The 12,170-nt window shown below is 44.2% G+C and overlaps 1 protein-coding gene across 3 annotated transcripts in view; it reads right to left on the reverse strand.

Moving 5' to 3' along the window:
* The window catches only part of FRMD4B (FERM domain containing 4B), an 892,718-nt gene that overhangs the window by 691,767 nt on the left and 188,781 nt on the right, over positions 1-12,170 (reverse strand). For all 3 annotated transcript variants that reach the window (XM_069206591.1, XM_069206592.1, XM_069206594.1), the window contains exon 2: positions 7,675-7,809. The gene's annotated coding sequence lies outside the window, so the exon portion shown is untranslated. The remainder of the gene's footprint in view (positions 1-7,674; positions 7,810-12,170) is intronic.

A 12,170-nucleotide genomic window follows, 5' to 3' on the forward strand; every position in this document is an offset into this window, starting at 1 on the left:
CCTCTCACTAGTGCACAGCTGTCCTCCGAGTGTCCCTGGCCCCTGTGCCTGTGTCCCCTGAACGGTGTGCCCACTGCCACTGATCCCAGGACCCTCATTGTCTTGCCTGAGAGGTGTGGACTATGATCCCTGTACAGGTGGGAGCACTGCTGATTGATGTGTCCTGGGGACAGAGGTTTGGGTTCATTGGGTGGCTGCTGTGGTGTTGGATACTGAGGGGGAAGGCTCTGTGGTGGAGTGGGTGTGGGCTGGGTTAGCCGACTGACCAATGGTCTCTGATGGGTTAAGGAGTTCATCCAGAACTCCAGAATTGCTGTCATCACTGGGTGATCTTCTGGTGGGGGACTGGGTAGCCGTGGCACCTCCTCGCCGCTGCAGGGTCACCTGTGGGGATGTAAGAGATGCTACATGTCTATGACATATTCTGCATCCCTAGCTTCTCCATATATTGTTGCTGTTGCCCTGCCACCTTTGTTTGTGTATAGTGATGTATTGTGAGATTGTTAGTTCTCCATGCTGTGCATGCATTGGTTGTGGGTGTACATGCAGGGCTGGAAGGGATGTGCATGCAGTGGGTATGGCATTTAGGCTTGGCATTTAGGTTTGTTAATTGTGGTGGTGCACTGTGTGGGATGGAGTGGAGTGATGGGTGTCAGGGTGAGGGGTGGTGGTGGCATGCAGGTATGGGGGTGATGGGTAGTAAATGTTGACTCACCAGTGTCCTGTCCTGTCCTCTGGCAACTCCAATGAGTCCCTCAGGATTACCAAGACTTGCTCCTCCCATGCTGTCAGCTGTGGAGGAGGAGGGGGTCCACCGTCAGTCCTCTGGATTACGAGCTGGTGCCTTGCTGCTATGGAATGTACCTTCCCCCGTAGGTTGTTCCACCTCTTCCTGATGTTGTCACTTGTTCATGGATGCTGTCCCACAGCGTTCACCCTGTCCACGAACCTCCGCCATAGCTCCATCTTCCTGGAAATGGATATCTGCTGGATCTGTGCTCCAAACAGCTGTGGCTCTACCCTGACTATTTCCTCAACCATGACTCGCAACTCCTCATCTGTGAAACAGGGGTGCCTTTATGGGGACATGGGTGTTGTGTGGTGTGTGTGTTGTGCAGAGGGTGTTGAGTAAGGGGGTGGGGTGTTGGGTGTGTGGTGCATGATGGATGAATGGGTGGTTGTGGTGTGTGTGTGAAGTTGTCTCTGTGATTTGCGTGGCTAGCTATTGTGGTCTTTTGTGTTAGCAAAGGATTGTGGGTGATGTGAGTGTGTGTTTTGTAGTGCTGTTGGTGGGTGTGTGTAATTGTGTCAGGTGTGGGTTTTTTGTTCTGGCCAATGTTGTCTTGATTTGTCTTTGGGTGGTCTTATCCGCCGTGGCCGTGTTCACTACCAATGGTTTACAGGCGTTGAATGCCCGCTGTTGTGATTGGTGGGTCATTATTTGGAGGGCGTAGTATTGGTGGCATAACGGTATGGGTGGTAGTACCAACAGTTTATCACATTCAGTGGGTTTGGTGGATTTGTGGTTGTGGTTGTTTTCTGTCAATTTTGGATGTATGTGCCATAATCTGTTGTTGGTGGCAGTCAGCATGGTGGTATTCAGTATTTACCGCCAAGGTCATAATGAGGGCCATAAACGCCCTTGTTCACCCACCCAACAGACACCCACTAGACACAAGCATACCTCCCATAAGCACACACCCACGACATGACCGTCCTTAGAGTAAAAATAATTGTATTGTTTTGTTTGACCTTAACCTTTGCCCTATTTCCCCCATCTCAGACCCAGAAGGACCCCACCCAGTTCCTAGTCCGTCCCTTCCATCTCCAAGGCCTCCCCTGCCCCCCTACCAGTAGCCATACCTCTTCCCCCCTGAAGAAGAAGCCTACCCACCTAAGAAGGCCAGCTCTCCCAAGAAGACCTCCACTGCCAAGCCCAAGCCAAACGCCCCTCCCAAATCCAATCCCCCTAACCCCACCCCCAGATAATCTCTGAGGTGCTTGCCTGTCCCCTTGATGCCCCTTCCTGTGGAGGTTACATGCTAGTTGGAAGTCAAGTTTAGGCACAACATTGTGCCATTATTGGACTGGTATATGGACTGGCCAATGGCTTTTGGACATTCCTAGTTTTTATAGTCAATAAACCCAAAGAGTTGTTTATTTTATGGATACATTTGTCTGCAATTCCTTTTCTAGCTATATGCTGTTCCTGAGTGACTTTGGTTGTGTGCCTCCAGTTGTGTGTGTTTGAGCCTGCCTGCTGCTCCATGTGCTGTTGTTTGCAGTATGTGAGTTTGTGTGCAGTGCTGTTGTACCCCAAAAGAAGAGTATGTGTTGTGTGTATAGGTATGTGTGTGTAAATGGAATGGTGGTGTCATGGCGTTGTGTACTGTTTTGTATGGTAGGTGTTTCCTTTTTTGTTGTCCAATGTGGGCATGTATGGTGTTAGACTTGTCCTCCTGATATGGCTTTTGTATATATGTGATGTGTGTCATCTTGAGTTTAGTCTGCACAGACATGGAGTGTGTTAAATTGTGCAAGCTGTGTTTGCATGTGCCTGTCCATTTAGGTGTGTGCGCCCCTTGCAGCTAGTTTCTGTAAGCACTGCCCCATGTGGTAGAAGTTGTATGTGCTTTTTTGACTTGCTCTTCCCCGCTGTGCAGATGCGCATGGCATTTGGTTTGGGTATTGGTTGTCCCTGAGGCCCATATAGGGCCATTTCCGGTGACCATGTTGTTTGGGGACCTGTTTAAAGTGTCATATGTCCCAGTGCAGTCTCCTTCCCTGGGTGACCTATATAGCTCCATCCCAATTGTGTCAGAATAATTGTCATGTTGTTCTTGGTCCAGTTGTGTCTCTGTGGTTTGTGCATGACATTGTGCTTCCATTGTGCTGTGATGTGTGTGTCCATTGCAGGGTTGTTTACTGGTGGTGTTGTTTGTGTTCCATGCCACATCGATACATATGTGTGTTGTATGTGAGGGCAGTCCCTAGCCAGTGTGGAAAGTGAGTGTGTGAGTTGTATTTGTATATGTGCTGTAGGTGTGTAGTTGTTAATGTGTATGACAATGTTGTGTAGCCTTCAGTCTCCCTGTGCCTGAGATGTGTGGCCAGGTGTATTTGCGTAGTGTTGTAGTGCTGTGTGAGTGTGCTGCCCAAAGGGGGCGGATTGTGACTGTGCACGTATCCGTGTTGATGTATGTTTGTGAGTGTGTGTTGTTTGCCACATGTACCTGCTGTCCATGGCATGCGCCCCCTATGATGTGTTCGCCAGCGATATCTGCTCTTTTTAAGGTTGCTGATGCAGGTAGGTGTGTGTACCTATGGTTGTTAGTGTCCACGGCAACGCTGATTTTGTTGTCTATCTATGATCATCAGCAGTGGCATTACATTTGTGAATGGCTGCATGGTGGCAGCAGACGTGTAAGGCTGCCTGCAGTTGAGTGTCTCCCTTTGTACTGACTATTTCCGCCTTCTGATACATAGTGATTGGACCGCCAAGATCACATTGGCGGTGCGCAGCCTCATGATGAGTCCAGCAGAAATACAGGCTCCGCTGGTCTGGTTGTGCTTCCTGATGACCGTGGTTGCCTATGCTGCCTGGTGGTCTTGGCAGACCACTGGAGGTCTTCTGTTGGTTCGACCACCAAACTCGTTATGCGATGGTCACATCTGCCAGACTGATAACAGTCAGACCGATACCACCACCACTATCTAGGCGATATTTTTCACTTCTTTATTTTTTTCTCGATGATGCATTTTAAATATTTGTTCTCTGGTGTTTTTGTCATCAATATTTTTGTTTTCAATGTTTAAGTATGGTGTTGCAATATTTATGTTTTTTATATTTTTTGGCAATATTTGTGTAGGTCAATACTGTTTGTCTCGATATAGTGTCATACAGCCCTGTATGTATGATGGACAAATTTGGTTACTAGTACTAATGACTGAAATTTGTAGAGAACCGATCTTAATTTTTTTAGGACAAATTTTAAAGTTCTATTTTTGTATAAAATGTGTTACAGCCCTGAAGAAGTCCTTATTGAAAGAGATGAAGCATGGTGGCTGTCTTGTCATTTTGAATACTGTGAAAAGGTAGATTAATATTTGGTGTGATTAGGTGTCCACTACGTGTTATAAACAATAATCAGAAACATGCCAACTAACTAAATGTCAACAGTAATTATCTTTCTAAAGTCTATTTCCCTAATATAGTCCAAAAAACTGAAAAAGGGAAAAATGAAAATGAATTTAAAAAAACTAAAAATTGCCATAAAATAAAAGCAATTGAAATGATACACAAATAAAATAGGTATTAAAATTAAAATGCAATCGATTATTATTTAAAATCCTGAATAAAAAAAACAAGCATCATTCACTACAACTATTCTATCCAGTGTTGGAATATTTAATAATAGCCTAGTGCATTCCAGTTGTTTTATTGATTTTGCCATTTATTTAAATGGGTAAAAAAACAATCCTAAAATTGATGATTTTAGAAAAAAGTTCAGGACTACAGACGCTGTCCATAATAACCTGGAGTAATGTTATCACACTAATAATTAAAAAAGGAAAATAATGTATTCACATGTTTCATTTATATGCAAAACAAAAATTAACCAGATACAAAAAACTGAAAATAAAAAATAAAAATACAGAGCCCCTAAAATAAACAAAAACAATTCCATGAAAAGAAACAAGATAAGTATAAAATATAAAACATGAAAATTATATTTAACATAATTAGTCACTATCCTGTTAGGGCCAATCAAAGCTTTAAATAATTTAACGCTGAGCGCTATGGCACAGGTGACATTTAACTTTCCTGCCACAGGTGCAGTTTCTACACCATGTACTATGCCCTTACAGGAAAGGTTTTTTTTAAAAACGTTAGTTTAGATTTTTTAACCCAAACCTGAAAACAAATATTGGCAGTACATAAATCAATTTCACAACAGTTAAATGAACACACAGGTTTGTAGGTGCATTTCAGGAACGCAGGAAGCTTATATATATATCATATAACATACAGCACAGCAAGGCACAGTGAAAATCATGCCGCAGCTACTGGGTTACAGGAGATAATACAATGTGGGTTTGTTATTGGAATTCGCTCTCGGATCACTGTTTGGGCGATTTGTATGCTAAAGTAAAGGCATTCATAAAAAGGTGCCTCCACAGGAACCCACCATGTGCTCCTCCCCCAAAGGTTCTGCCACCTCCATAACAGAGAGTGAATTAATCATTTCTCCCGTCATACTATGTAGTCTGCTGCCTTTTTATAGGCTCTTAAATCTTTCAATCTTCAGTCCATTCTGTCATGTCTCTCAGCCATACAACTGCCGGAGGCAGCGAAGGTAACAGACAGAGGATTTCTATTCTATGCTTACTGAGCACCAGTCCTGCCCCCCTTGGGTGTGGGGATAATTCCCAATACGCAATGTTTTGAGGAAAATGCAATATTCTTTTCAATTGCAATCACCGCATTCCCAGTAGTTAAGCGTTGACCCATACTCCCACATCATGTGCACAAATGCGGCGTCATTCCTATCGCATCTGGGGCAAGCACGGGATATTGTTAAATATCCTATGGAATTGCACTGGTGTAAGATATGTACGATGCAAGAATGGATGCCAGCTGGATCTGGGCATATGATGTCTCCCATTCCTCCTCCACGAGGGGCATACTTGAGTTCATCTTTATGTCCTGGGAGGAAATCGCTTCAGTGAGAAAAGCATCACATTAATTAGTTATTTTCACACTCCAAGTGAACTTTTGAGGTGAATTAGTTTATCCACATTTAGCCAACCCAGGCTTTCCCACCATTTGGTAATACACCATATTTCATGAGGTTGAAAGAAATCTGAATGGCCCTGATGTGCAATGGTTGTACCCTTAGCAACAATATTCCAGGATTACTAATGTACATCACGTCCCCATACTTAAAACAGGACTTGACCTATCTTTGAATATTGGCTTTCCATTTGCAGAAAAAACACTTCTAGATAAAGTAAGCACTTGGAAGTGAATGACCTTCAGCACAGACTTTATCCAATGGTCAAAAGTCAAAACTATTTACTATCTTCACCTGAGTAGGAGTCGGTGCCCAGCTTCTCTTGCCAGTCAAATGACAAGTCTGAACAACTGAGAATGGAGGAACTGTGATATATTCCATGTTGGCAAATTCACTTTGTCGTCCAGTACATATTTACCCTCATTGGCATAGTCAAAAGGATGCTGTTTTCATTGCAGCGCAATAATCAAGAGTCCATATAAGTTGCAAATGTTGTACTTTACTAAAGAGTGCGTCTTAGTCCTGGAAAAATGCAGCAAGTTTTACAAGCGTGGCAAATTACCCCATGCTTTGTGTCGGCATTAGTCACATGCTTTGCAGGTGATTTCTAAAATCAATAACCCAATAAAACTGCCCTCTCGAGCTGCGGTAATTCGGTGCGTGTTCCCTCTGTAGCTGCAAGTACAGAACATTTTGTTATCGGCTTAACATTCGGTGACATTTAGAATCAGGCTTTGTTTTTTTTAAAATTTGAAATCTACTTTCAGATTGTCCGGTGAAATCTAACTCCACAGTGTGTTCTGGTGCAGCCGACTCTATTAAAACGTCATACAGCTCATGACAAGATGCTTGGCTGAGGACAGACACACTGTGTTATTGTAATTTTGACAATCGGTCATGGTATGTACTGTAGCTTTCATTTACCCGGAGAGTCATTATGGGCAAAGCTTTTTTGTGGGCACAAATTCCGCAATTTGCAGAATCATATTCTTTCTGACCGCATAAATGTGGGCTGCGATCTTCAGAAGGCACACTCATTCATAAATATCTCCCAAACTCTTAAAATGCACTTTGCACACCATAACATATCACTCGTTGTCACTGCAATTGCAGTTGCAAACTCTTGAGAGGTTACTGCCTCTCAAAACGTAGTGGTAAGAAATTTGCAAAAGTGGAAGCAGTCCCCAGTGGACAGCTCCAAAATCGTGAGTAGTGGCTGTGCCATTGGGAAGAGCGGACAGTAGCCCAGGGCTCCACTGCATGACCCTCCAACCCCAACCTCCAACCCCCACCCCTGTGCCATTCACTGAATGCCATATTTTACTTTTTTAAAGCAGCCCTTGTGCTGTCGAAAACAAAATGCCGGCATTCAAATAACGTACACGCAGGGACGGGTGTCTGCAGGCCTTCATTTCTGCATTCATAGCCATTGGCAGGGAGTTGCGAAAGAACAAGAACATCTGACTCATGAATATTGATGACTTTTTGCAACTTCATGCAAATCAACATTTAATACTTTAAGTAATTAGTAGATCAATTGCAGGGCAAAATAAAAATGGGGCATATCAATTGTGTGCAAAAACCACAGGCTGCTTTGCGACCACACTTTTATACATCGGGCCTTTTATCTCGCATTCTGGTCTGGAGTCCTTCAGTACATTACCATACCTTGGGGTGTTACCATCGAGGTTGAAGTAACACGTAACTGTTTCTTGCTGAAAATAGAATCAAAGAAACCTTATCCAATGCTCATCTTTGCAGATGCAATTATGCTGTCATTCTGCACTTGAAAAGGCTAAATTTAACCGACTACACACAGGGTGAGGTCACACTGACATGCTTTCCCAACTCATTACTTAAGAACAGATACATCATTTACCACTGAAGATGGAGAGTTGCTCTCAGGACCCACAGGAATAGGCTACATTGACATTTTCTTTAACTCCTTCACTTCAGCCTGGGGAGACATTATTTCCCAGAGATGGCGGCGTATTCGCTGCTGTCAGCAGAAGCCCTGAAATAAATAGAAAGAACAGTGAAGGCTCTTTCAGCAAAGCACAAACGGTTGTTTCATGTTTTAACACCCCTACTGTGAGTGCTGACACTCCACCAATTGGTGTTTGAACCAACTCATTTTACACAATAATCGCTCTCTATATACACACACACACACAATTATAGGTATAAGTGTGCATATATGTTAGACCTGTCAGCGTCAGTGTAGGGTGATCTTCCCCAACACGTTTTGCCTTCACTCCTCCAATTTTGCGGAATCTGTTTTTGTTGGCCTTAGGACTCTGCACATTCTACCACTGCTAGACAGCGCTTAAGTGCATGTGCTCTCTATCTGAAACAGGGTAAAACTGCCTTACACTCAATTGGTACATTTAATGTACTTGTATGTTACTAGTAAAGTGGTAGAACATGTAACCTGGGTCTGTAAATGAAATGTAGTTGGCCTGCAGCACTAGTTGGGCCACGTAAGTGGCCTTTTAAACATGTCTCAGGCCTGTCATTTCAGCCTGTTTCTGCAGTTTTAAACTGCCATTTTGACTTGGTCAAATAAGCCTATAAATCACCCCTAAGCCAGGCTCTAAACACCCCCTAGAGCTGTGTGTGTTGTATTTAAAAAGTTGTACATGTACTTTTAACTTTGACATATCTTGGTAGTGAAACATACATAGACATTCATTGAGCTTGGGCTTAATGGGTTGGGAGCTCCTGGAAGGTTAGAGGTACCTCTGCACCCCAGGCAGTGGCGTCAACTTAGTTGCTGATATTCAAGAGATGTGAATCCCAAATTTCCCAAATAAAAAAAAACAAAGGACTGCAGGGTGGATAATAAGATGGTCAATGGATTTGATTGATTGTTTCCATAAGGAGTAGGGTCAGTACCGATTTTCTTTAGTTGGGCCTCTGTCTAGAGTGGCACAGTAGGCACAAAACAATGGGTTGCAATGCTACCCAGAGTGATTGCCATTCATTAGCCTATTTGCAAGCATGCATTCCATCATCTTTTGGGTGTTTGATTGCCAGTAATATGTCTGGACACCAGAGACTGGCACATCTTTTCAAGGCTAATACTGCCAATGCTTGTGAATTCAAAAAAGTAGTAAACTTGAACCCAGTCAAGGAGTACTTCTATAGGTGCAGATACTACTTTTTTTGTAAACCAGTCACTATATATATTTAAGTTTCAACTCCAAAAAAATGAACAAGGTAAAAGATTTTATTGAAATGGGAACAGTGAGAAAAACAGACATAGAAAACAATATTTAGGGCCCCAGTCTCAATTATGAAGCCAGAAATATATGTGAGGAGTGTTACATCCCAAACACCACCCCTGAAGCTATGTCCTTGCCTGTCCTCACTGGGCCTGGCAGTTATCCTGGGAGCTCATGACTACAGTGATGTACAATATAATGGTCTGAGTCCATGCTGTGAGATCACGTATTTTAAAAGTATTTTCACTGCACACTTTCTTCTTTGTCTCTGCCTCGAGAAGCCTTGATGACAGAGTTGTCAAATTAGTGCTTGAAGGCAGTCTTTGCGTTTTACAAATAATATTATGAAGTGACTGATGGCCCATGTACTAAGCTCAAGTCGCAAACAGAGGTTGGCGTGCCAACAAATTATTAGGGAAAGCCAAGCTAGAGCCGGGCCAAGGTCTCACTTGGCTCTCAGAGGACGTGCACAAGCCAAGCCATAAAAGCAGTTGGCATGTATGTTGAACAGCAAATATAATATCGAAATTTTATACAGTTTCTTCAAAATTAAAAAGTCAATTTCTTTAACATATGTTAGTGCTTCACTGTAGTACATCAGATAATATCACTGCATAGATGCACATATATTAAAAGTAATTGTTTTTAAACATGAACTTAGATGAACTTAGAAACATTAATGGCTTGCCCTCCAACAAAAAATGCTATACGTGAACTAAAAGGAAAGTCAGTAGTCATGTAAACTTGGTTTAGATACGTTTTATAGATAGACCAACATTATAGTCTATTAAAACAAAAACAAGAGGTGCTTGTACAGGACACATCCTGAACTCAAGTACTTAAAAGTTCTCTCATACGCGATAATAAAGAAAAAGGAGGCTTCCTGACATATAATTGTTGCATAGCATGACACAAATTGGTCAACCAGGGAACCCATGATTGATTCCAGGTTATCTGGTTTCAACCACCAGATGTACATCTCTGTCTCACTCTTTCTCCTGTTATATATCAAAGGACACCGTTTTGCCTTTTATTTGTGGTGCAATGACCAGGAACGACAGGGAAATAATAGACTCGACTTAGGGCCACCAAACCAAAATACCAAGACAACAAGGCATTTATTTGGGGGCTGTCACACCCCAAACACCCTTCCCTGTTGCTACACCCCTGACCCCAGGGGCTGCAGAGCCGGTCTGTCTCACCCAAAGCATTTCAAACATATATATATATGTATATATATATATATACTCTCAAGACCAATGCTGAAGATGTGGGGAGGATGTTGCATTTTTGGAAATAGGACCTTAGTAGGATTACACTCCGCTCCCTGGGACATCCGAGGTAGTACTCCTGGTGCTGCGGATCTCAGGGATTGAGGGTGTGGTTAAGCATATTGATTAACCAACTAACAGCAGCTGCCAGACAGTTCATAGTGGCAGATTGGGAGTGACAGAGTCTGTCCACCTTAAAGAAATGGTACATAAAATTATGACATTTAGTGGCAATGAAAAAAATAATATATGACATAAAGGACTGGCGACACCGTTGAGAGGATATGGCAATCCCAGGTGGACCACCTACTGGGGATCTACGGGGGTTTGATGTGTCCTCACAGCCTTTGAGTAATCGATCTGAACTACTGAAGAAACTGGTCCTAGATGCTACATAGCGAGGGTTGACCCGCAACCCCTCCAAACCCCTCTACCATGGGACGCCAGGGAGGGATAATGGCAAGGCCAAATTCTGATAGACATGTTTAGCTCTGTGTGTGCCTCTAAGGAACCAGGGAAGTTAGGAATATTTCCCTGTTTATGCTGTTGGTGCATTTGCTGCAGTGATATGTTACATTCTATAAAGACGTCTCAGTAAAAAAAAGTTTGACACCAAAAAAAGTGATGGCATGCCCCAGGGAACAACTATCTGCATGCCCACTCTTTCAGGCCTAGTCTTTGTCCTCTGCAAAACCCCAGTGGCCGTGTTTGTTCCGGATGCTGCTTATTTTCTGCTGCACAGCATATGGGATGCTTTAGCCAACTGTGACTAACACACATCGTGCAACACTCCTTACCTCCTCGGCCACAGACATCGCCATAGCCATTCCGGGTGGCTACAAGATCACCCGCAGGGATTGCACCAACGGAGTCAGAGGCGGAATCGCCATTGTCCACAAGAACACCATCAGGGTCACGACCTGTACCGACGACACCCTCAGCACTGCCGAACACCTGCACTTTCAGATCCACACCAACCCCAACACCATCCTCAGAGGAACTCTCATCTACAGACCCCCCGGACTACGGCCTCAGTTCTGCGACTCCACCGTCGACCTCGTCAGCAGGCACGCCCTAGCCTCCGCCGATACAGCCTCCTCAGCGACCTGAACTTTCACCTGGAGAATAACAACGACCCCAACTCCACCATCCTAATCGCCAACTTCGCCAACCTCGGACTCAGACAACTTGTCACTACTCCAACACACTCCGCTGGCCACATGCTGGACCCCATCATCTCCGCTAGCCCCCACGTCACCTTCAGCCAAACCACTGAACTCCCATGGACCGACCACCGCTTCATCCACTTCACCCGAAAACTACCCACGAACCCACCAATCCCGACCTCGCAGCCTGCAACCTCGGGTGCTGGATCGATGACTGTGCCAACACTCTCACCCCGCTCAATAAACCTTCCAACAGAGGTGCCAACAAGAGAGCCAGCTGGTTCACCTCGGACCTTCGAGCCTCCAAGCAAACCTGCCGGAAACTGGAGAGAAAGTGGCTCCACAAACAGACCCCGGACATCCATGCTGCCTTCAAGAATGCCATCCGCAATCACCATCACCTCATTAGATCTGCCCAGAAAACCTGCTTCAAAGACCGCCTGAACAACAACGCACACAACAGCAAGGAGCTCTTCAACATCGTGAAGGAACTCTCCAAACCCAGCTCCAGCACAAACGACATCTCACCATCACAAGACCTGTGCAACTCCCTCGCCGCCTTCTTCCACCACAAGATCACAGACATCCATGACAGCTTCAACAGCCAGACCACCCCGCCAACCACCGACTCCTCAGACTCTCCACCCACCTTCAACTACGACCCCCTGCTCGTCTGGGCCAACGTGAACGTAGACGACACAATCAAAACCATGA

This window comes from Pleurodeles waltl, chromosome 9 (genome assembly GCF_031143425.1).
Source record: "Pleurodeles waltl isolate 20211129_DDA chromosome 9, aPleWal1.hap1.20221129, whole genome shotgun sequence".
Classification (NCBI taxonomy): domain Eukaryota; kingdom Metazoa; phylum Chordata; class Amphibia; order Caudata; family Salamandridae; genus Pleurodeles; species Pleurodeles waltl.